The 26,427-nt window shown below is 45.9% G+C and overlaps 1 long non-coding RNA gene across 1 annotated transcript; it reads right to left on the bottom strand.

Moving 5' to 3' along the window:
- Positions 1 to 9,411: 9,411 nt before the first annotated feature.
- Positions 9,412 to 13,589, bottom strand: LOC102551891 (uncharacterized). Its single transcript, XR_015622227.1, has 2 exons — positions 13,471 to 13,589; positions 9,412 to 9,725 (listed from the first exon to the last, which is right to left on the bottom strand). It is a non-coding gene; the product is annotated as an uncharacterized LOC102551891 (long non-coding RNA).
- Between the last annotated feature and the right edge of the window lie 12,838 nt (positions 13,590 to 26,427).

Genomic DNA, 26,427 nt, shown 5'->3' with positions numbered 1-26,427 from the left:
GTGTGTGTCTATGCCTGCCTGTATGTATGTATGTGTGTGTGTGTGTGCGTGTGCGCATATGTATATGAGACTTATATGCAGGGTTGGGTGTGTGCATCTATGTGCATATGTGCCTGCCTCTGTGTGTGTGTGTGTCAGTGTCTGCCTGTGTGTATGCCTATGCCTGTGTGTACGTGTGTTTGTGTGTATGCATATGCCTGTGTGTACATGTGTTTGTGTGTATGCATATGCCTGCCTGTGTGTACGTGTGTGTGTGTATGCCTATGCCTGTGTGTGTGTGTGTGTGCGCGTGTGCACATATGCCTGCCTGTGTGTGCACACAGAGATCAGAGGAACATTAGTCATCATGCTCTGTTACTTCCTGTCCTTGGGGACAAGGCCTCTTAATGAGTCTGAAGCTGGGTTTGCAGCTAGCAAAACCCCGATCACCTTTCTATCACAGTCCTCCCTGACTACATTACTGAGGTCACAAGCACATAGGTCAATGCCCAGCTTCGAATGGGGGTTATGGGAAACTGAACTCAAGGACTCTTGCTGTTCACAGAGTTTTCTTACCCAATAAAACATTTTCCCCCAAACCAAGGCTTATTAATTAATTAACTAATTAATTGATCTATTTTTTACAGTGCTTCACCACAGCAAGCTCCTCCTGCTTTTTTTAAAAAATGAGGCGGGTCTACTTCAGATATTTCTTGGTAGCAACAGCAACAATAAACAAGAGACACACATGTACAACTTCTTACTTTACTGCCTGACACAGTAATACCTAATATCCCAAGACCCGAAGCCCTGTTCCCACCCAGCAAGATAAACAAACACTCATTGAGAAGGAACCCATATGTGGACATTTATGTACACCCAGACTAAGATAGAAACACACACAAAAGGATCAAATTACTTCTCTTCAGAATTTCCTTAATATTATGTTGTTTTCCTAGTAACACGCAATGCTTATTAAACATTCTCTCTCTGAAGTGGTGTATGCCTTTGGTCCAGCACTCAGGAGCAGAAGCAGGTAGATCTCTGAGAGTCTAAGGCCAGCCTTGTCTACAGAGTGAGTTCCAGGATGGCCAGGAGACACTGTCGCCCTCTCTGCACTTTTGGGTGTGGGTTGGTCTTTCCGAAGGATGTTGAAGCCTGACCTCTGACTGTGATCAAACCATCTCGTCATTTGGTTAGAGCTTGGCACATCAAGTCACGTTCTGACTCTCTGTTCTAGAAGAGGATCCCATGAAGTTACAAGTTCTCCGTGGGTATCCGCCTTCATCGCCGAGTGCCTAACAGCGGACAGTACGTATTCGGCTATAACGATGACTAAGACATATCTCACGGCTCAGTTGTGACACTCGGGACTAAAGGCATAGATAATAAATCATTCAAACCCTGTCACCACATCAGTCTTCTCTTGTCTGTCTCCACTAGGGGGTTATTAACATGTCAAGGATATTTTTGGAGAAAATGAAAGTGATAATTCTATCTGTGTTCACTCCTACTTGAGAGGCTAATTTATTTTTAGTGTACTCCCCCAGGAAAAAAACCTGTCATTATGGATTTCCCTTAATATAAAAGAAGGCATCCTATTTTTAGTCTAATACCAATATTTAGTTCATCAAATAGACTGAGATACTGATAGGATATCTACATTATCCTGTTCAGATATTCAGATAAGAATAGTGCAAAGTGGTGTCTGCGGATGGTTAAATCAATGCCTTACTAATTAATATTTGGGGATAATTTAACTAATGAAAAGGGATGGCCAGGGTCTCCTGAGTGAGAGGTAACCCATCCCAAAGGCCATCAGGCGTGGCCTCAAAACAGAATAGCAGGGTTGACAAACTTTTTTTCTTGTTCCAAATCTTTTTTTATGTGTGTGTGCTTACATCTTTTTTTTTAAGATTTTATTTATTCATTTTATATATGACGAGTACACTGTCACTGTCTTCAGACACACCAGAAGAGGGCATCGGATCTCATTACAGATGGCTGTGAGCCACCATGTGGTTGCTGGGATTTGAACTCATGACCTCTGGAAGAGCAGTCAGTGCTCTTAACCACTGAGCCATCTCTCCAGCCCCTTGTTCCAAATCTTCTTTCTCCTTTTGAGACATGGTCTCGTGGCATCTGAGCTGTCTTCAAACGCATTGTATAGTCAAGAATAACCTTGAACTTCTGATTTCCTGTGTCTGCCTGTCCAGGACTGGGGTTACAGAGACAATCCAGTGCATCTGGTTTACACTATAGTGTTACATTTCCACGTACCAGGCAAGCACTCTGCCAATAGAGCCCCACGCCCACGCCCACAAACTCTTTTCCTTTAAGGGAAAATGGCACGTTGTCTAGGTTTTGCTACTCGGTTCTTGCGGTACAGCATTAAAGCAACCAGAGGGGATGCATAAATAATAAGATGTGATTATGTTCTGGAAAAAGCCTTACTTAAAAAAATATAGACTACAGCATTGAGGAGGTAGCTCAGTAGGTAGGGTCTGGACTAGCACGCATGAAGTCTTAGGTTCGATTCCCAGTACTGCATAAACTAGAGATGGTGACATGTGCTTGTTATCCAGCACCAGGGAGGTAGAAGGCAGGAAGATAAGAAGCTCAAGATCATTGTCAGTTACATGAGGAGTTCAGGGTCAGATTGGGGCCTCACTCAGCAAAACAAAGCAAGTCCCCCACAGGTGGATTTGGCATGTGAGCCATAGCTGGCCCCCCACTCCTGGAGTGGAGAAAGCACACCAGTGTTAAGCTGGCCCCCAGGCTGCAGTGAAAGGGTAGCAGCAACCACTGGAATTTTAACTCAGAGAAGCCAGTGGGTGTTAGGGCTCTACAAGCAAGTAGGACAAGGCATGAGAAAATATTAACCAGATTGCTTGGTAATTGTGATCTTTGCTAATTTGTGTTTACCGAGGACTTGCCCGTTTCCCCAAATACTCCTGATAGTAACCCGAGAGTGCCTCTCTCACAGGTAGGGATCTTTCACATTTTGTAGTTGATGAAATTGAAGTTCGGAGAGGTTACCCAACTTTCCAAAGACACACAGCAAGGAAGTATTCCTGAGATAGGAGCCCAGGTGGTCAGACTGTGGTGGCTGAATGAGATGCTGCTATCGCACTACCAAGGCCAAGGCTAAGCTCCTCCCAGCTGGGAAGGAGTGGAAGTCGCTCTGTGTGAATGCTGTGGTCTCCGTTCAAGTTACGAGAGCATCCTACCCAGCTAATGGGCTAGCAACAGTGTCCTGGGGCCATACGCTGTAGGGCTATTTACATATCGAGCAACCTAGAAGTTGGAGTTAGTATCCTCCATCTGAGAAAGGGGTTTGTCTGTCTGTCTGCCTGTTTTTGCAGAGTACAATACAGATAATGTATCCCTTTAGAGAAGAAATGAGTTGAGTTTGCTTGTAGACCATTAAGAAAGATTGGGGATCTGCAGCCACAACGGAGCTATTTTATCATTGTCCCCTGAGACGTGGAGATCAAAGGAAAATGGATGCTAACATGAATCTCAAGTCTAGTCTTCCAACCAGCAGCCACAAATCCATGACGAGCTATCATGTCATTAGGCAAGCCGAAAAAAAAAAAATCTCAAACCACAAGAGGTACAATGGGTCATGGAGTCTGGGCTGCAGATTAATTTGGGTTATAGTCTTATTTTGATGTGTGAGTGTCTGTGTGTGTGTGTGTGTGTGTGTGTGTGTGTTTGTATTCACACTCTCCTTTAATAAACACACACACACAGAGACACACAGACAAATATAGACACACAGACATACACAGACACAGGCACACATATAGACACACACACACACATACACTACTACTACTACTATTACTACTACTACTACTACTACTACTACTACTACTACTCTGGTAATATGGTTGAATTTCCTGAATTTGGGGAGACCGTAGAGACCAGCACACCTAGAGTACCATGGATGAGCCTTACCCTGGGAAGCCATCTTTGCGATAATGGTATCTCACTGCCAGGTCAGTATGCATCTGTTTTTTGAAAGATGGTCTCTCAGAGTGTTGGGCTTGCTGGTTCAGTGAGGCTGGCTAGCCAGCAAGCCTTGGGAATCCACATGGCTCTGTCTCCTTACTCCACCCCGCACAACAGGGCTCACAGGCCGGCACCACCAAGCCCTACTTTTCCTGTGTGTCCGAGGGTTGGACTCAAGTTTGTGGGTCAAGTACTTTATCAACTGAGACATCGTTCCAGCCCCCTTGGTCTCTTTTAAACCATGGATGAAGGAGAACCAGAGGCACGCGTGGAGGCTGGAGAGAGGCAAATCTCCACAAGCACATGCAATTCTTCTTTCTGCAACCAACAGAGGGGCTTTGTTCCTCCAAGTTCTTAAACTGTCCGGGTGGAGCCAAGATGCAGTCTTGGCTCACTAGGATACTTTTTAGCGAACCATAGCTGCCATACAAAGTTTGAGTTCCGGCCACGTAAGACGAGCGTGTTTCCCAAACTTCGCTGCTCATCAGAACCATGTGGCAATGACAAAGCATGTTTCTGAGTGCCATGACATTCACAACTGGGGGAGAGGCTTGGAAATTGTTGCCTGTGTTCTGGACTAAACCTACCTACACTTGAGGGGTGGAGGTGAGGTGGCACAGAGTCAATGACACAGACTCCGCGAGCAGGCGAGAAATGCAGCAGCAAGCTCTCTGTGCACGCACTGCCGCGAACTCCTTTAATACCCTCCACCCACACCTCATTGGTCCCAAGAAAGCATCTCTTCTAAACAGTGGTTCCTGATTGGCTGGCATTGTCTGCACCAGCAATCCTTGGGCTCTCAGGCAGTCCTTAGTTAGGTCCTCCTGCAGGAGATGCTTTTGTGGCTGCACAGCCCCTGGCATTTACATAGAGGTGGCCCCGCTGTTCCTGCTACAGGAAATCAGCCTTTTACCAAGGTCTCTGGGATTAGGGGGAGTCAATCCTTACAGTATTCTGGTAAAGCCTGGATTCCACAGTAGAAAACTCTGGTTTCTCTGTATCAAAAATGTCCACTGGTTGTATAAGAAGAACTAGGCTCTCCTATATGGATAGCAACCAGCTATTTGTCTATTTAAAAATTAATCCAAATTTAATTAGTTAAAATTCAGCTACCCAGCTGCATTAGCTTCGTGTTCAGAATTGAATGGCCACATGTGATTGATGGTTACAGTGTTATACGGCACAGGTGGGAGCATTCCCATGGCCACAGAACCCTGTAGAATAGTTTATCACACCAGAAAGGAGAGGCGAAACTAAACAAATTGGGGTTGCACCAAAAAGCTTCAGGACCAATGTGAGTGTTATTCCATTGGCCAAAGATCAGTCCCACCTACCCTAAAATGGATTGAAATACATTGAGTATACGTATATATGCACATGCATTGTATGTATGTATGTATGTATGTATGTATGTATGTATGTATGTATGTGCGTGGCATGTTCGTGTACTTGTGTGAATATGTGTGCACATGTGCCTGGCATGTGGAGGCTAGGAGTCGATGTCCAATGCGTCTCTGAATTTCTCAGTTACCCTTCTCCATACAGGATCGCTCATTAAACCCAGAGTTCAGTGATTAAGTTAGTTAGGTGGCCCCTAAAGAGCCGTGTCCAATTCATTACAGATCCTTGTACTGCTTCCTATTCTCTTCCTCTCCTCAGATACAACGTTCCTGATTTCTGGGATCTTCAAATACCTGGCTGGGTGCAAACCTCTATCTCAGTTGACTCCGACTCAGGCAAGGGCAGCCTTTGTCTTCTGACTCTTGAAGACCATCGAAGCATGTGAATTTAGTTGTTTGGTTCAGGTTCTAGTCCTGGCCCAATCTCCTGTTAACAGACGGCCTCTTCGGGAGATGTAGGTGGGACTGAAACTCAAAGATGATAGAAGGGTGAGGTGGTTGTGGAATGCAAAACTGAACACAAATATTGACGCTAAATAACGCTTTTCTAGAGGGAGTAATAGATCTGCCCCAGGAACGTTTTCAAAAGAGACAAGCTAATAAACACAGCGTCAAGAGGGAACACATTTCAGGTGAAAGAGACACACTGTCATATGGTGAGGTTGAAGAGAAAATATTTCACATCTGTAAGGGACACATTGGGTACAGGGTATAGTAATCCAGAATACAGAGTATGCAGAGGCTGTGTTGGGCTGCCATGCTCTGTACCGTGAACCTCAAGTACATCAAAGAGGATAACCTCACAAAGCCAATTACATCCACATCTCAGAAACACGGAGCAAGCCACTCATCTAACCACACTTAAATACTGGATTCAACGCCTGATTTGGGCAGGAGGGCTTATATGAAGTAGGCAAGCCCAATCCTGGCCACCTACTTCTCTCTGTGCTCTGCGGGTTCTCCATCCCACTCTCTCCAATCTTCCTCCTTCCCTCGCCATCCCCTCTATCAGACAAAACCTCTCTCTGAGACATGGTGTACTGGCTGATGTTTAATAACAGGCTACCCAGGAAAAAAAGCCTTTGTTTGCAGTGTTTGCAAATTTCCATTGTGTGAGTCCTCCTACCATGCCTGACTGAAGCTTCCAGCCCGAGGGTTTTTTTTTATTACACACACACACTCACACACACACACACCACACACACACACACACACCACACACCACACACACACACACCACACACACACACACCACACACCACACACACACACCACATACCACACACACACACACACCACACCACACACACACACACACACCACATACCACACACACACACACACACCACACCACACACACACACACACACCACATACCACACACACCACACCACACACACACACACACCACATACCACACACACACACACCACACCACACACACACACACCACACCACACACACACACACACACACCACATACCACACACACATACCACATACCACACCACACACACACACACCACACACCACACACACACACCACACACCACACACACACCACATACCACACACACACACACACACACCACACCACACACACACACACACACCACATACCACACACACACACAACACCACACACACACACCACACCACACACACACACACACACCACATACCACACACACATACCACATACCACACCACACACACACCCACACCACACACACACCACATACCACACACACACCACACACACACCACACCACACACACACACACACCACATACCACACACACACCACATACCACACACCACACACACACACACACACCACACCACACACACACACACCACACCACACACACACACACACACACCACATACCACACACACACACCACATACCACACCACACACACACACCACACACACACCACACACACACACCACACCACACACACACACACCACATACCACACACACACACCAGACCACACACACACACACACACCAGACCACACACACACACACACACACCACATAACACATACACACACACACCACATACCACACCACACCCACACACCACACCACACCACACCCACACACACACCACATACCATACCACACACACACACACCACATACCACACCACACACACACACACACACACCATACCACAACACACACACACACACACACCACATACCACACCACACACACACACACACCACACACACACACACCACACACACACCACACACACACACCACATACCACACACACACCACACACCACACCACACACACACACACACACCACACACACACACACACACACACACACACACACACACACACACACACCGTGTGTGTGTAGGGGCTAAAGGCTAACTTGTAGAAATCAGTTCTCTCCCTCCACCATGTGGGTCAGATTGTCAGGCTAGTGACCCTACCCTCTGAGACAACTGATGGCCCCAACCTACGATTATTGGAAGTTGGTACCATCTGGTTCCAGCACGCCTGGGAATAAGTAGGGGGGAGAGAGGGCAAAAATGAAAATAAAGTCTAGAAAAGGATGCTGCCGACTGACTTATAGCCTTCCGAGAATCAAGATGATGTTAGTGATGACCTTAAGGACGTAGGAAAGTCTTGGAGTCCAAAGTGACATCCAGATGACCTTCGCTGTCTCTTTGTGTCCTGCAACCTTGACCATCGCATTCAAGTTTTAGCTTCATTCTTAGCTTCAATGCTATTGAGAACTTCTTTATATTGTGGCTTTAAAAGAATCCAAAACAAACAAACAAACAAACAAACAAACAAGCCCTCAACTGGTCAAAGGTTTTAGGATAGCAAGAATGACGTGCATTCCATATTTATGGAAGCTTCTCCCACAAACATCTAGGCTGTGGAATGGTCACACCCACTCGGATAGGTGTCCCTTCCTTGAGTGCAGAGCTAAAGACCCCCACCCAGCTTTCCCAGGTGAGCCGCGCCCTGCCTCTCTGGCTGCAGTTCAAGTCTTTATTTGGTTTGTTTGGCTTGCACTCAACAGCTACGTACTTCTTTCCTTGGAGATCTCTGGCTGGCACACAACCCCATTCCCTTGGGGCTATTAGTAAATAACGTGTCTAACTTGCTGTAAGTACTAGCAAGTAGGTGTCTTGGCCTATACTCTGGTCCACAGACCTGCCTTGGGGGCTCATGGAGACTCATGAGATTCTCTGGGGTGTGACTCAGGGGCTTATCCTCTTTGAACATCTCCCACACTGTATACCAGTGATTCTGGTTGCTTTAAGCTTAGGGCTGGCCTTATTAGCCTGTGGTTACCCACTTGAATTTCCCATAACAGGTGGTTAATGTTTTTCTTGGAGAGCTTTCAGTGCTAAGAATCTAGTTCATTTCACATAACGCATACCTCTTTAGTGAATGTACCTTAGCTGGTAGCATTTGTGTGCGTGTGTGCATGTGTGTGTTGTATGTGTGTGTAACTTTCTCCTTACTCTCCTCTCATTCACAGTGAATAGCAAAGACCAATGCTTCCAGAGTTATAAGTACTCATTTCTTGTGCTTTGTTTAAACTAGAGCAGCTCATTTAGTTCTACATCCCCACAGGTGAATGTGCCTTCCTCTTTAGATTTGTGATTTGGTTTTCATTCTCCTCAAATCATGAAGTAAAGAAGGAAAAGGGCCTTGTCAGAATCAGGGCCCATTCTCCTCCAGACACACACAGTAACCACCAGTTAGATTCATTCTTTTTAATCCTCATTTCCTTCCTGTGTAACTTCTCCTTATAAACATACATCACCCCATCACCACCCTTCCTAACAAGGGCAGGGCCAGTTAGTGCTACTCAGAGCATCCCACGCCCTAACAGAGTGGTTAGTCTCGGTCCACACAATGTTTCTGGCTTCTTATGTTGGAGAAGGAGCCGGGCTCAAGAGCAGTGTGTCCTCCCTGTCCAGTGAGAGCCTGGCCCTGCCCAGTGACTGTTCAATTCGGAGTAAAGGCTGAAGGCCAGAGACTGAAAAATGACTTTAATTCAAGCCTACATTATACAAGAAGAAATTCCAGGGTATTTTTTCTTTTGTTGTCAAGCTTGAGAGGCTGACCAAGCTTGGACCATCTTGACCTTTCTTTCCATCTATCAGATGTCCAGTGAATTTGTGTCCAGTTTGTCCGTAGCCTTCCACAGACAGCTTCATTCTCTGATGTTTCTGGTGAGTTGGGAAGGAGGCCAATCTGGACACAAAAATGAGAGGGCCCGAGGGCAGAAATTCTTCCAGAGTTCTTGGTTTCAGAAATATGAGTAGCATCAAATGGTTCTGAAAGAGAAGACGAAAGGCTCAACACTGAAAGCCTTTGTGGATTAGAATGTCCAAGCCACCAAGCTAAAGGTGAGATGGGAGCCACTGGGCAGCGGGCGCGGTACTGGAACCGAGCTTGTTGTGGGCTGAGTTTCAGAGCACTTACCAGATGGCTTCCAGTGACCCAAATTTAGATCGAGTGAAAGAGCAGCCACCAAAGCTGTCCATGGAGGTCGTGCTTCGTGATTGAAATGGAATGTACCCCAGGGACAGGTGTAGGGCCCGTGGGATGAGATTGCCCAGAACAAGCTATCAAATACAGAGTTTCAGAAAGGACCATGAAAGATACTTGTTCGTCGATGATTATGTACCACTACTCAGAGTAGCTAATTTACAGAACCAACCTAGACGTCCAATAGCAGAGGAGTGGATAAAGAAAATGTATACGCAATAAGTGAAATTTATTTCATCCATAAAGAAGAACAAGGTGACACTGTTTGCAGGGAAATGGATACATTTGGAGAATCTCATATCAAGCAAACTCAGCCAGTCTCAGAAAGTTAAATACTGTATTTTCTCCCGTTGGTCAGTCCTACATTTTATATAGAAACATAAAATCCCACATCGATGACATGGAAGCAGAAACAAAACTGTCTGAGCAAAAAGGGAAACAGGAAGGGTCTGAGAAGGGGGCAGTATTACGCTTGGTTGGACATGTCCTTACATAGCACAGTGCTGTGCTGCGTACATGTACACAATGAAACATTAAAAAAAGACTCAGAGTAAATAATGAAAATAACCGACTAGAGTCTGTGCTGCCCCCCCCCTCTCTCTTTCTCATTGACAGGCTTTTTCCGTGTAGCTGTGGCTGTCCTTGCACTTGCTCTGTGGACCAGGCTGGCCTCGAGCTCAGAGTTCCACCTGCCTCTGCCTCCTGGGTGCTGGGGTTAAAGGTATGCACCACCGCCTGGCACTCACAGGAATTCTTAATGCACACATGCAAGCATAGTAACTCTCTCTGGCTTCCTCACCCCTCTTTTCTGATGATGAGATTGAAGCAGGGTTTTGGGGACACAGGGCGCCAGCCCTCTGTTATTGAGCCGTCACCCAGGCCTCGCTGTCTTTTATTGAGATCTTTGTTGGAATAAGGGACTAAGTCAGATGTGTGCCTATGTTAAAAGTGCACACAGTCCTGAGGCTTCGTATACTGCAGTTACTTTAAAAATGCTTTACTCACTATGACATACGAAGGCTCACCTGTCATTCAGGCCTTGATGGTGGCCTTAGAGAGTGGAGAGAAGTAGTCAGATGTTCAGAATGGCCCACATTTGAACAGTGCCTGTGAATGGGTAGCTCTCTTACTGGGACAGGCTTCCTATGTTTATTACAAACGGGTAAATGTCGGGCAGTCATTTGGCCTTAGCAGAGGTAAGACCCATTTAATATACATCTGGGAAATGGACAATCCTCATCCTCCTCACTTCCAAAAATAACTTTCTAACTTATCCTCTATTGTTCTGCCCTGAGCAGCCAGGGCTTCCTTGGCTTGCCTTATAAGGCTATTGTAGGGCTGCAAGCTCTCCCCATAGGGAGCTTTTCCTAGGGCTCGGGCTGCCTTCTGCTTAATTCTAGTTCATTCTATCTGAAAAGACAGGGAGCGCTTTATGAGGCAAAAGGCCCAGTCATTGTGGGAAGAATGAATCACTCACTTTAAGAATCATGAGAAGGCTGAAAGGGGAAATCAGCTGGGGGGTCAGGAAGTTGGGGGTGGACAGGTTATTGAAAACACCCTCTAAACGGTCTGTCTTCTATGTTCACTCCTTCTCTCACACACTGCAGAATTCTCAGTCTAATAGAAGCTTCTGGGGGTACCCTGAGTTCTCTAACACCCACCGATCTTGAAGTCAGTGGCTGGAGTAGCTGTGGGTCAGGAGCATCCTCGTAACCCTAGGAGAACTGGTAGCACCGTGGGTCATCCTTGGGAGGTGTCCTAATTAGGGTTGCTGTGATGAACACCATGACCAAAGCAAGCTGGGGAGGAAAGGGTGAGGCCTCATCACTGTAGGAAGTCAGAACAGGAACTCAAACAAGGTGAGCCCGGGAGGAAAGGTGAGCATGGGAGGAACCTGGAGGCAGGAGTTGACACAGAGATCATAGAGCAGTGCTGCTTGCTGGTTTGTTTCCCTTGGCTTGCTCAGCCTGCTTTCTTATAGAACCCAGGACTCACCTCACCGCCCCCCTTTTATTTTTCCTACTTGGAAACAGCCAAGCGGGGGAAAAACATGTTCTCAGTTCTCTAGTTCTTGAATCCTAGGCCTTGGGCTTCTGTGCGTTCAAGTCCTAGCCCTTCCGATGCCGTGGTTGTCTCTTTATAGTTTGGGGCCGTGATTTCGAGCCCTGGCCCACGCTAGACTTCTGAGAATCTTTAGTTAGTCCCAAGGCCTTCAGGATTGGGAAATGATTTGTCTCAAGGTCACACAAAGTACCAAGGTCTGGTCTAGAGCCCTGGGGTCATGCTCAGTCTTATCACCGCACCATCGGTGTGGATGTGACATGAGCCTATGACTTGCATAACAGTTCTCCACATCGCAGGCTAACTTCGTACCAACCAGTGTCACCTGCTTAGACACCCTAAAGTTTAAAAGCAACTGTTTACAAATGCCCCAGCCACAGGAAACCCAAACGCCTATGTCTGCGAGATCTCGCTTAGTGGGAGGCTGGGAGTCAGACAGAATTTTTAGGAATAAATTTTAGTTGAACGTACAACATGCACATATTTATGGATGCCATGCAATCTTTCATCACATGTACTCATTATGTAATGTTCAAGTCAGGGTGGGCACGCCTTTCTCCATGAGCATTTACTCTTTCTTCTTCCATAAGCATTTAAAGTCACTTTCCCTAGCTTTTGGGGGATCTACACAGCATATCATCCTATAGACATAAGCGTCCCAGACTGCACTAGAACCTCTGAGCTTCTTTCTCCCGTCCAACTGACACCCACTATCCCTTGACCAGTCTCTCCTTCTCCCTCCCTCTCTGACTTTCCCCAGTGTCTAGTGACCCGTATTCTGCTCTTGATTTTCGAGAGCACATGTTTAGAATTTACCCATGAGTGGGGCTGTGTTGTGACGTTTTCCTCTGTGCAGGCTTAATGTCCTTCGGGTCCATTAGGGCACATCCCTTGATACATCCCAAGCCAGACCGGTATTCCTGACCCTGATACAGAACTAAATTCTCCCTAGTTACTACCTTCTCCCAGAACTTCCCAAATATCCCCGGGGACAATCACAACGAACGAACGTCACAGGAGGCCATCTCTCGGAACACCTGATAAGATGGAGCTATTCAGGAAGCTAGCTGTGTGGATTCCTGAATGGCACTGACGGCCCAAAGCAGAAAGCCCTCACTGTCAGCCCTTCCTGGTGGTGGCAATGGTGGCCCTGAGAACAAACTGTTTAAATTATGGGGAAGTAACAGATTTTTGTCTGTGGGGATCCACAATATCACGATAAATCTGTTTGCCAAATTGTACCACCCTGTCTCTGTAAGGGGCTTGCTCCTAAGCTGCTGTGTTCAAATGGGTGGATGTAGCAAAAATAATAGCATGTGATGTGTAGAGCTTACAGCCTAGACAGACATAGGGTTTGAACACATAGGAACATCCTGACCAGAACTACATGACTTAGATTTTGTGAGGCTCACTATTTCTAGCAGCGGTTCTCAACCTGTGGGTGACGACCCCCAAAACCACATGACTTACTGTGTTAAAGGGTGGTAGCATTAAGAAGGCCAAGAACCACTGCCCCAGAGCCAAAACTTTTCGGAGAAATGAAAGGATCCACAGATCTGCCTTGAGTTTGTCTGGTCCCTGTAGTCCCCAAGGCCAGAAGGTCCACCCTGCGGCGTGTTATATAAGTGGGCGTGGTGGGGGCGAAGGTGAGCTGTGCACAGTAGAATGGCAGTGTGTGCTCGGGGCATGCTGGGATCTGCAGAAACATTTTTCCAGGATTCGTGTCAATTTCAAAGTGCTCAAAACAAGCCTGAAAAAGCGGCCAGGAAAGCTATTATTGCTGCCTTATATCCTTGTTGGAACAAAATGTGAAACAAAAACGAGTGAAAGAGAACACAGCAAGTCATTGTGTAGCAAACTTCACCGTCCAGGTGTACCTGGCTGGCGTGCTGGTAACTCAGGAAGGTCAGGAACCAGGCTGTGGCAGTTGCTTTAAATCCCTGTGTGTGTGTGTGTGTGTGTGTGTGTGTGTGTGTGTGTGTGTGTGTGTGTCTGTTCGGGGGAGCTGTGTCCTTGAAGGGAGTGCGGGTGAAGGGCACTCCTCGATAAAATCTTGTAGATTTTTTTTCCCATTTCCCTGTCTGTTTTCTAGGAACAAGTGGGTTCATCGGACTCGCTAGCGGATGATCCCTTCTCTAATTTATGTTCCTTTCCTTAAGGCTTCCCCGTTCTGGCTCAGGGCGAGCAGACAGGAGGGGCATAGAAAGATGCAGACCTTGGGCAGAGAGGCAGAACTAACTGCCCCTGCTTGGACCCAAGCAATGGCAAACCCTCCCCCGCAACTTCTTTCTTGCCCTTCATGGAGCTTTTGTGGGACCTGGAAAGGAAATGAATTCTAAAGGCAGGAAATGACCCAAAGACCGGAACAATGTGTGTGAATCTAAACTCGTGCTTCCGCCTCTTGGTTACAAAGCATTCTAATCTGTGTCCCAGGAAGCCTAGCCCATTGCCAGATGGAGAGCTGTTTTCAGACTGGCTCTTGGCATCTGCCACTCCCAGCTGGTGACATTCGCACGTTTCAGAAGGCAAACCTGTCCCCGCATCTTCAAACTTCTGGAGAGGTGTAACCCCAGGAAAGTCCTCGAGTCTCTTTGGCTGACAGCCCCAACCATCTGATGCACTTCGTCTGCGGTCGAACTGCTGCTGGACTCCAGCCTGGAACGCCAGCACATTGAGTCTGTTCTCAAAGATCTTCAGCATCTGAAACCAAAGTGTGTCTCTGCTGCCAAAAAAGGCTGGCTCCCTCGCCTGCTACATAATCCCTTTCTCACCAGGCGTTCCTGAAGAAACCCGATGAGTCAGGGAGAAAGGAAAAAAAAAAGCTTCTGAAGGAAGCCTAGGGGTGGGTTGCCTACCTCAGCCTCAGAAAGCCCCTTCTGTTTGGCAATCCACTAACACTTAGGGATTTGATTTTTTACTTTTCCCATCTTTCCTTCCTCTTCTGTCAGCTCTCACCTCCAGAGACCCTTCATTTACCACGCCTGTAATTTGCTCTGCAAAAAGCTCGAGGCCCTCAGATGGGGAATTAGTCACCATTGTAAGGTTAGACTTCACTTCCATCCCCAGGAGCAGGGTGAGAAAAAGGGCCCACTCTGACTTCCAGAAGAGACCATCATTCAATTGCTCCGTTCTGACTCCGGGGCCTGTGCTTCTCCCAGGGTTTTAATTTTTATGGGACTCTATACATCAGTCTCCCTGCATAAAGCTAGGAACCAGTTGGGGTCTGAACGCTGTGAAGTGACTTGTGGGATGTCTGCTTCCAACAGGTATCCCACTGAGGCTAAGGGCCCCCTCATCCTTCTGTCCGCCCCCCCCACCCCCCCGCCACCCCCCCCCAGGAATCAGAAAGTAGGTTTCCTGGGGGGGGGGGGGGAAGTGCTTAACTCTCAGCGTTTCTGAAATGCCAAACAGATTGAAGTTTAAAGAGTCTGGCGTGTTTGTTGACATCTGGCTTACAGAAAAGCCTCTGTGAGGAAGAATGGAGAGAGTCAACGGGGGTCTGGTGAGAAGGCGTTGCTCTTCTGGCTTGAGGCATCTGTCCTGGAGCACAAAGCCATTTCTCGCCACTCTCTCAAACGGTGTTGTGTATTATGAAAGAGGTTTTTAAAAAATGTGTTCTGATAAGCTGGGACTTATTCCTGGAAAAGGAATATGGGTTCTGTTACAAGATAGGAGCTTAATGTCAATACAGGCCGTATCAACTGTCAGCGGCTGTGAGTAGAGAGTCATTAAAAGCTTGGCATGGTGGCTTGGGGCCAACACAGCCTTCGTTTCCTTTGCCTATAGACAGTGAGGACAAGACAAAGCTAGACATATAGAAATCATCTTCCCTACTCTGGACATCAGACAAGCAAGATAAGAAGCTACTGACCCAAGGAGAAAACAAAGAACAAGGATTTTGATTACAAGCTATGTTTATAAGATGCCCCCCTCCCCGAACAAACCAAACCAAAACGGAACAAAGCCACAAAGTAACCATGCTGTCAGAGTCACTTAACATGATCTTGAATTTAGTTAGGGCAACTGAGATAAAAACAGTTGGACAGAAAACTCCAGATTATGTTAATGTGCGATTGAGGCTGGTTAACAATTAGCAAGGAAGGCACCAGATTTAACCGATTTTTGCATTAATTCCAACCCTAATTATCTGTTAAAAATTGACATAGTTAAGTACAGTTAGATTGTTTTAATATGTAACAGAGCCATAGAATCTATCGTGTGCTCTTTGGTCCTTATTTGGGACGCGTAGCCACTGAGGGTCTAATCTTTTGCGTTCATAGACTGACAAGTGGTGTGATACAATTTATGAGAGGCCAGAGCTGTACCATAATGGCCAAGTTTATGTTTTGCTTAACTGCAGGTTTCTCCGGGGCCCTTGCTAGACGTGTCCATCAGAAGCTGGGGGCTTATATAGAAGAAAACAAAGTCAACAGAGGAAGAATGGAGTCCTTGCTTGCAAGCTGGACCATGCTCCCAGGACACCCAGTCAACTCACAGGGCTATCACAGGGCCCTGTTCTCAGCGTCTGGGCGAGCAGTGGTTGCTGAGGTCATGGGACAGCAGTAAATGTTGGCTGAAGACGCACCACAGTAGGTTGTGTCACTTCGCCAGCTTAGACGTCTTATCTGGGAGGCCGAGGTGCTCAGTAGTTACTGGTATCGGGCAAGCATCCAGATCCAGACCAGACCGATGCTAGGGTTTGAGAAGATGTCTGGTATCCGATTGGCGTGCACATCCTTTTGAAAGCTACATGTACTTTTTTGTTGTTGTTGTTGTTTTTGTCTTTCATGCTTCACAAAACCAATACAGAGCAAAACAAAACACTAAGATTTAAATTTGGGTCCAGCAAGTAAAGGTATTTACTGCTGAGTCCAGTGACCAGAGTTTGATCCCAAGAGACTGCGCAAAGGTAGAAGGAGGAAACTGACTCCTCAGAGCTGTCCTCTGACCTCTTTGCATGCATGGAAACACGAATGCACACCACCACTGCCATTTAAAAATAATATATTTTACATTTTTTTTAAAGTAGGAAACAATATAATCCCTGGAAAAAGGCGAGTGGAGGAGTGGCCATGTGTGGACAGGACCCAGCATGGAGAGGCCTACCTGAGAGACCTACACTATCACTAGGCACAATTACATCCTTTTATAAGTAATTCATATCAAAAGTGAAATAAATACATACATATATAGAGGGGTGCAATATATATATTGGGGTGCAATATATATATACATATATATGCTGGGGTGCAATATATATGTAGTTATTTTGTTGGGACCTACTCACTGATTTTAAGTTCATTAATTTTGGCTGATGATAGCGATATGAAAATGATGATGGGAATATTTGAAAGTTTGGGGATTCTGGATTGGATCGATAGGAGTTGGCTGCAGTGAGCAAAGATGGACTGGATGCCTCGGGCTAATTGGTCAGAATACAATAACAGGGAGCTGGCTTCCTTACCTGCAGTGGCAGTGCTTCCCCATTATCCCCAGCACACTAATCAAATGAGCATGCTTCATTGGTGTGTGCACGACCTGAAGAGTTTTTCCACATGACCCATATTCTCTATTTTATGTGTCTTAGAGGAATCCCTCACTGGTCTGGAACTCACCATATAAGCTAGACTGTCTGGCCAGTGAGCTCCAGGGATTCACCTCCCCAGTGGATCCACCTCTTTGTGTGTGTGTGTGTGTGTGTGTGTGTGTGTGTGTGTGTGTGTGTGTGTTGGGAGCGAGGACTTGGGAATTAAACTCAGGTTTTTGAGTTTGCAAGACAAACGCTCTATTTACTAAATCATTTCTCTAGCCTTCTTTCCCTGTTTGGCTGTTGTCGTTGTTGTTTCGTTTGGAGACAGGATCTCATGTGGCCGGGCTGGCCTTGAACTCATGATTCTTTTGCCTCTATCTTCAAAGTGCTGGGCTTACAAATGTGTGTCACCATGCTAGGCTTGAGCGTTCTTTATTAATGCAACTGCTTGGCAGACTGTTAAAGCTGTCTTATATAATCACTTGTAAGCTATCTCCAGTCAAAGGCTTCTGAGTTTGTTTTCTAACCTGCCACAGACTAGGTGATGGCTAATTTTCTGTGTCAAGTTGTCTGGCTGCCACTAACCAGATATTCGATAAAATGTTATTTAGAGGTTTCTGTGGGAGTTATTTTTAGTGAAATTAATATTTCATCAGTAGACTTTGAGCAATGCAAGTTGTCTCTTCAGATATGGATGCTGGGCCTCCTCTAATTACTTAAAGTTCTTCATAGACTGAAGACTGACTCTGAGCAAGAAGGAATTCTTCTAGGAAAAGGTCTATATCTTCCTTCAGAATTTCCACCGGCCTCACCCCATTACATGCTGAGTTCTCTAGGCCTCCATTGCACATGCCAACTCTGTTAAATACATGTCTAGGGTTGGAGAAATGGCTCAGATGGTGGAGTGCTCTCTGTGCAGCTCTGAGTCCAGATCCTCAAAACCAATGTAAAGAGCTGGGTACAGTAGATGTGCCCATAATCCCAGCCTGAGAAGGTAGAGCTCCCTGAAGCTTGCTGGCCATCCAGTCTAGGTTTATAGAGAGATCCTATCCTACATAACGAGGTGGAGCTGGTGAGCTACCCCAGTGGGTAAAATCCCTTGCTACCACCCCTGACAGTCTGAATTGGGTCCTTGGAACTTAAATGGTGAAAGAAGAGAACTGATTCCCCTAAGTTCTCTTTTGACTTCCACACGTGTACTGTGATGCACACACACACACACACACACACACACACACACACACACACACACACATGCACACACATAAACACGTACATATACTAAAGTCAAAAATTATCTGTCACCATCATCTATTATCTACCTACCATCCATCTACCCATATGCAAACAAACCCATTCATTTGAGATCCCTATTGCAGGCTTTTAAACGTATGTAGTAAAAACAAATTTCTAGAGATTCATTTTATCCCTCTTGCCCTTAAGACTGAGGCCATCACAGAAGATGGAAGAATGTAAAAGCCAGAAACTGGGGAGCCTGGGAAGCTTCGGGACATGGCAGGATTGCTACACTCATGACCTCAGCCTTGTCGCCTGCGCTAGATCAAGGCAGCGTGGAGTGGGGAGGCCTCATGAGCTCCCTGCTCCAGCTGAGGCTCTGCCGAGAGTCGATGGCTTCTGGAGGAAGAAGAATCCATTTTCTTGAAGGGTATGGTCCTTGGTAGGCCAACCATGCTCCAGTGGAGGGCTCCCCATCCCGAACACATGGGCAGCACAAACTGGAGTCATCGAGTTATAAAACAAAGAAAGCAGAAACAAGGTTCCACAGTTGGGAGGGGTGGTGGATCAGGGATAGAAATTGGGGGAGAATACGATGAAAATACATTGTATGCATCTATGAAATTCTCCAAGAACCAATACAAATATTACATTAAAAACCGAACACATTCCTGTGCTTAAATACTGTGGCAATGCCAAATTGTACTTTAAAGATTCCGTCTTTAGTTTGCCAGTGATTGACTGGTGACGAAGAGCTTGTAGAGCACACTTCTCAGAGTATTGCTGAACTCATAAAAAATTTGAACATCAAGTCAACTTTTATCTAAGTGCATATATTTGTTTACTTCTTACTCTGAGCTAATTTTAAATTTTTTTTCAAAACTTGCAGAACAAGTGCAGAAATATCCTACCATGAATACCACATCTCCCACACTTCATCTTCAAGTCTCTTAATTTTGGTATGCATATGACTCCGGGATCATTTTCAAAATGAAGAAAAATAACATTGCTAAACTACTATCAACTAGACGGTCCTACCCAAATTCCACCACATGTCACTTACAACGAGAAGCAATAGCTCAAGGATGGGGCTGGAGAGATGGCTCAGCAGTTAAGAGCACTGTCTGCTCTTCCAGAGGTCCTGAGTTCAATTCCCAGCAACCACATGGTGGCTCACAGCCATCTGTAATGGGATCTGATGTCCTCTTCTGGTGTGTATGAAGACAGCTACAGTGTCCTCACATACATAAAATAAATAAATAGGTCTTTTTTTTTAAAAAAGGAAGAATGCATTAAAACATAGCTCAAGGATGTACAAAATTAGTAGACTCCAGGCTAGAAATTTTTAATAATGAGTTGACCATTTCTTCATTTTCTTCCTAGATTAAACCATCTGAGAGCCAGAAAAGCTTAACAACAATTGTTCTGCAAAGGAAATGCAAACCTCAAAAGCCAATTAAAACATCTCAAAGTCAATTAAAAACATCTCTGGCACTGTGATCCAGCCAATTCTGCAGCTACAGTGCTGAATATTTCTAATCTTATTTCTGATAATAATATGTTCTGTTTTCCCTATGAAGATTGGTGACTTAATGGCAGAGTGGTGCAGAAATGTTACCTGGATGTGAAATTTAAATATGTCTTTTGGGTCAAGGCACACTTTCTTAACTCTTGTTTGAAGTAGGAGCTTCCAAAGGCAGATTCCCATCTCCGGCATCTGAGGCTCTACCGTAATGGCTGGGCAGAGCTCTGCCGTAGTAACACTCACCTGTTAGTGTTGTCATCTGTGTGAGCGCTGTGAACCTCTCGTCTTGTTCACCCTTGTATCTCAGTGCTTCGAGATAATGCCTCAGGCATAAGCAGGCATGGGTACGGGCTCATTGAAGGGCTGGATTAAACATAGGATAAGTTTATAATGTCAACTCTCTTCTCTCCATGACTTCCTCACTAAGAATCATTGCTGGGAACAGACAATGCTGCGTGTCTGTTAAAGGGAGAAACGCTTCCTGGGCTCTGCTTGAAGAACAGCCTTTGCGTGTCAGGTATGACTTCAAAGCTGACTGAACTCCATCACTTTCACGAATAGCACACGTGTGGATGCCAACTCAGTAGATGGCTAAATGCCTCCCACAGGTGATCTCACTCACCTCAGAAATGTCCGCACTCTCCTCAGGCAGAAGGGCTATTATTAGTTCTCAACACCGCAGTTAAATAAAAAGAAGCATGCATGTGTATATCTGTGTGTGAGTATGTGCTTGTATATGCAAGGGCCCAAAGAGGCCAGGAGAATGTGTCAGAGCCCTTGGAACTGGAGTTACAGGTGGATGTGAGCCACCCTGTCTGGGTGCTCGGAACATAGTGCTGGTCTGGAAGGACATGAGGCCTTTATTACTGAGCCATCTCTCTCGCCCTCATTCATCCTTTCACAGAGTGAGTAGAGATTCATAATTTCTACCAGTGCACGTGTAGAATGTATTTTCAAAGCGCTGTAGTCCTTGTACTTAATGAACTGGGAGAGTTTACTCTTCAGACCCCTCTCTAGTGATGTATCTGCTCTCACTTCCTAAGCCTCCCCAAACAGTGCCACCAATGGGGGACCAAGTACTCAAACACTTAAACCTATGCAGGAGATTCTCATTCGGGGATGAAGATTTTGAGCTCGTGACATTGGCTTGAAAAGACTCTCACGGTTCCTTTTAAATTAGCAGAGGTCATTTGCATATTTTGATGTAATTAGGCAATGTCCAATAATCCTTGTCTGGAGTATAATTTTGGAAAAAGGAGAGTTGAACATATTATAGTACAAACTCTGGCCTGCGTGTGGGTTGGAGGCAGAGGTGAGGAGGTGGTCAGAGACACATCCTGCTGTACCTCCCAATACTCATCATGGCTAGATAGGTCTTGTTTACCCGGACTTTACCCTGGCGAGTCCCCCAGAGCTCTCTGCAAAGCAGCAAGATCCATTTCTCCTACCCAGCGTAGAGGCTCGGGTCCTGCAGCTAAGGAACATTACCAGGACTGAGTAATTTAAAACGTCTGCAAGAGCCTCCTACACGGAGCCCAGTACCAGCAGATGCTCAGAATGAAGTCGATTTCCGTCCCCGCTGTGACTTCACAAAGGCTTGGAGTGTGTGGGTGTCCACTGTGCCTCAAACGGTTTCCTGCCACGCAGGTATTCCACACTCTTAGATATGGAAACTTGGTTCCCTGTGGTCTCCACATTCTCCCGTGCTGGTTGAGATGAGTCATGGCTGCCATTTAGACTCCTCATTTACAAAGCACCACAGGGAGATAATTTGGCCTGAAGAAACATGGCACAGAAAATGGTCTGGATTTCAACCTAGAAGAGATCTGCGAACACTCACACCACAGGGACTCCTGTCATTTTGGTTCAGGGCCGGGATCTGGAGATGTCTGAACTAGGGATTCTTCCGTGTTGTCTCAACTTGGCACAGATAATTTTCTCGGAAACTCCAAGCCCTGTGGCCAACATGGAGACGTCAATCCCAGCTGCTCTACGCTCCACTCTTACAGTATTTCATCCGGTCTGTGGAGTTCTCAGGTCTGTGATTACTAAGGACCAGGCAGCTCTGACTGCCTCGAGTCCTTGGGTCAGGAGGAAGTGCCCCTGGCTATCTGCACTTACACCCTTCATCCATTACTGCACTGAGCATCCTTCCTTTGCAAGCATACACTGATTTCCACTGGGGATCCATGGTGTGAGCAGAGACCACTCTGTCTCAACATAACCTTCCCTTTGAGCTAGCATATTCTCTTTCCTCCTTCCTAGAAACTTCTGGAAGGGACATAAGTATTTGCTAACCCTATTTGCTTACTTCCCACTCATTTCTCAGGTCACTATCAGCCATCAAAACAGTTGGAGGCAGAATTGCTTACCTTCCTAGACGCCCTGGGCTGTGGGAGCCACAACTGACCATCTCTTTCCTCATCCTCCTTTTTTTTTTTGTTAACGTTAGTGCTGAGGGACTAACTTAGGGTCTCACGCAGGAGGCCAGCACTCTACCACAGAGCTACACCCCAGATGCTAAGTGCAAAGCTGTCTTATCTTGATTGCAGTAATGTACACACTCATATTTCTCTTACTTTCTCTGATTGCTCATTTGTAGTCTCTTGGCCGCTCTCTCTTATTTGTACGTGTGCATATGTGTGTTTGAGTACATAACCACTCACATGCATAGTCAGGCAATACAATGCTCTCTCCTGAAATAATTTCATTATAATCAGAAGTCTATGGACCAGTGCAAGCTTTGGAAAGTCCATCAGAAGTCAATCATTCTGCCCATTGCATCCACAGTGTGTTTCTTACCCCCTCGTCAGTGTCACAGTGTATTCAAGTAACCTCTACTTTACATACTAAAAGCTCTGAAGGGGAAGGCTCTAGATACTGGCACCACAGATGGGTTGAGGGATAGCTGGAAGGGGCTGCCTTCAATCGAAAAGGTAAAAGATCTGTCTCTACAGAGATGGGGGAGGGAACACGTTGAAGTTGCTAAGAACTGTGGTAAGAACAAGTGTACACATGAAACCAAGGTCAGGGGGACATTATGCTAATTCTCAGTTGCACCTCAACCTGCAAATGTAACAACCAGAGGGCTTAATACACTTAGTTCTAGGGCTCGTTTCTGTTTGTGGGTCGGGTATCCACCGAGGGTCTATTTCTGAATGCTGGGGCTGGGGGTCGGGAGCTATTTACTTATTTATTGTATATATACACACACACACACATACATACATACACATATACGCAGGTCTCAGGGCCACCTATGCAGAGCTGGTTCACTTCTACCATATGGCTTAGGGATCAAGCTGAGACTGTCAGGCTTGGTGACAAGTCCCTTTACCCAGTGAGTCATCTCATTGGCCCTGGTTAATAACGCTTATCAATTCTGGAGGCATAGCTCAGTCACTGACTGCTTACCTAAAATGTATGAGGCCCTGGACTCGATTTTTAGTATCTTGCTTCCAAAAGTTGATTGCTCATAAGGTAAATTATTTTCCCAGTGTTTTCCCCGAGTGACTCCATTTAGATGTTACCAATCTCAAGGACAAATGTCATCATACTCATCCTCCTTTTGTTTTATAGGTGGTGACATAACTGAGTGACTTATGCAAGCGGGAGGGGAGGGAGGAGCTGATCTCCTCCGTGCTAGCCTCCAACACGTCTGCAGTTAGCTAGTGATCGTGCAAACACTTCCAGACACAGGAATTCACATCCAAAGAGCTCCGTTTCTGCCCTAAAGTTTTCTTCAGTAATGCCTAGGCTCCCCCACCCCGCCCCACCCAGTTCCAGTCTTTAAAATGATATGAAACACCCTGCTCACACTTCCAGAAGACAATCGCTCAAATATTTTCAAATACTAAGAGTAGTATTTTGTGCTCATTAAAGTAGCATAGGCTCATTATAGAGCATTTGTAAAAATTCAGAATGATATGAAGGAGAAAAAAAAATCTTGATAACCAATGAGCAAGACAGATATTAATGGCCAAGATGTCTCTTGTCTTGAAAGAGTTGCCTTTTAAGATGTGTGTTTTGTCCAGGGCACGTGTCAAACTTGGGGCTAGTCGAAACTTCTTGATGCAGTTCTAATCAAGCCCAATTTTGTCTTTATGGAGGATCTTGTACTCGGGGCCAGTGAGATGGCATTTGCTGCTGATAACCTGAATTTGATCCCCGAGTCTCACATGGCGAAAGGAGGGAACCCATTCCTTTACATTGTACTGGGACCTCCACACATGTTCCATAGCACTCACAGGTGCACACATGCAAATATTAGGTGTAGGATTTCATTTTTATTTATGTGTGTATGCCTGCGTGTGGGTATGTGCACATGCATGTAGGTGCCCAGTGAGGGGAGGGGAGGCTCTAGATACCCTGGCGCCTCTGTTACAGGGAGTTCTAAGATTCCAGATGAGGGCGCTGGGAACCAAACATGGGATTGAGACGATCTCCTAACCTTTGGGCCGTCTTTCCAGTCCCAGTGTAAAAGTTTTATATGCGTGCCTTATAAGTGGTCCGATTCTTGCTTCTGTCACACTGAGCACTTTTGAATCCAGATTCTGTTACCTAATATAGATTGTGTAACTTGCACAGCATGCTTCTAGCTTTAGACACAACGTGGTCTTCACAGTACATGGTAAGGCTTTCCCATGTACTGTGACCAGGCATTGATAAAACACAGCAAGAGGGAGCCCCGTGGTACTGTGTTGGGGTCCTCTTTCCAGGTTCTGTGAGCACACTTGACAGCCATTTGTGATAGCCAATCAAACCCCCACGAATCCACGGAAGCACCTTTTCATTGAGCCCACACCTTCCCCACTGTATGACGACTTAATGACTTGAGCGAGAATGGGGTTTCATCTATGGAATTCCTCGTTGATACCAGCAACAGTAACAGAAAAAACAAACAAACAAACAAAAAAAACAAGCAAACAAACAAAAGAAAAGAGCCATGCATCCTGAGGTTCACAGATTCATTTGCTTTCATTCGAAAGTGTCCACAAGGCATCCTGCAAGTACTTCATTCTAGAACTTTCCTGGAAATCATGCCAGAGTGCGACTTCCGACTCTCCCAGCCGTGGGAGTAGAATGTATAGACCACGGTCTTGACTGATGTTTAATGGGCTACAGAAATGATCGCAGGGGTACGGATTGTCTTATTCTTTCTTCAGGAGAACGGCTTCTGTCAACATCCAGAGAGCGGGAAGGCCTCAGACTAATAATATAGCCAGTGACAGGGAGATTGTGGCTTCGATTGCTCTCCCAGATTTCTCAATTGAGTAATGCCAGCGAAGGATGACTGCGTGCTTTATTTATGATTTTGGATCAGCTACAAGGCTACCTGACTTTATGGAGCAGATACTGCATATAAATCCTCTTTTTTGTAAGTCAAATTCTGCCCAAGCTGTTACTCGGGGAGTTAGGTTTTCAAGGCCATCTTGTGGTGAGACATTTTATAAAGTCAAGAATTTTCCAGTGATTTATCTCTTTGTTTGGATTGTAAATATTGGGGTCAGTTAAAAGCAAGGTAAATATATCATCTGTCTCTTTGCTTCTAGATACGGTAGCAAGTGGCCTCACATTAACTTCGGTGAATGTCACCCTGAGAAAATAGGATTGGGAATTCTATGGGATCCAGATAGCCAGTGAGTTAAAAACTGGAAGCCTCACTCACCCTAAGCCAAATTCTTACCTTGCACGGTTGATCCTCTTTGACTTCACTGATAATTTTATTTTTTAAATGGCCTCAGCCAATAATTAGAAGAGAATTCTGTTTGTTCATCTTTCCAACGGAGTCTTTGTCTCTTAGTTGACAGCGAGAGGACCGGGATCTCACGGTTGAGGCACTGGTCACACGTGTGTGCCCCACTTATCAGAGCTTGAACTGTGTGGCAGGAGAATCTCGGCTTGTCCACTACAACAGTCCCACCTCTCTTGGTGCTGTGGACTGAACCAGGGCCTCACGCATGCTCAGTATATGCCTTACCACTGAGCTATGTCTGCAGAACCATGTCTTCATCAGCTGACATAGCTTCCCATGGGATGCTATACATTACTCAAGGCAACGGGTCCTAAGGCATCCATAGTTAGGAAGCAGAGAGAGAGAGAGAGAGGGGGAGGGAGGGAGGGAGGGGGAGAGAGA

This window comes from Rattus norvegicus, chromosome 6, assembly GCF_021556685.1.
Source record: "Rattus norvegicus strain SHRSP/BbbUtx chromosome 6, alternate assembly SHRSP_T2T, whole genome shotgun sequence".
Classification (NCBI taxonomy): domain Eukaryota; kingdom Metazoa; phylum Chordata; class Mammalia; order Rodentia; family Muridae; genus Rattus; species Rattus norvegicus.
Note: the sequence above shows the minus strand (reverse complement) of the source record. Positions and strands in the feature narration are given on the sequence as shown.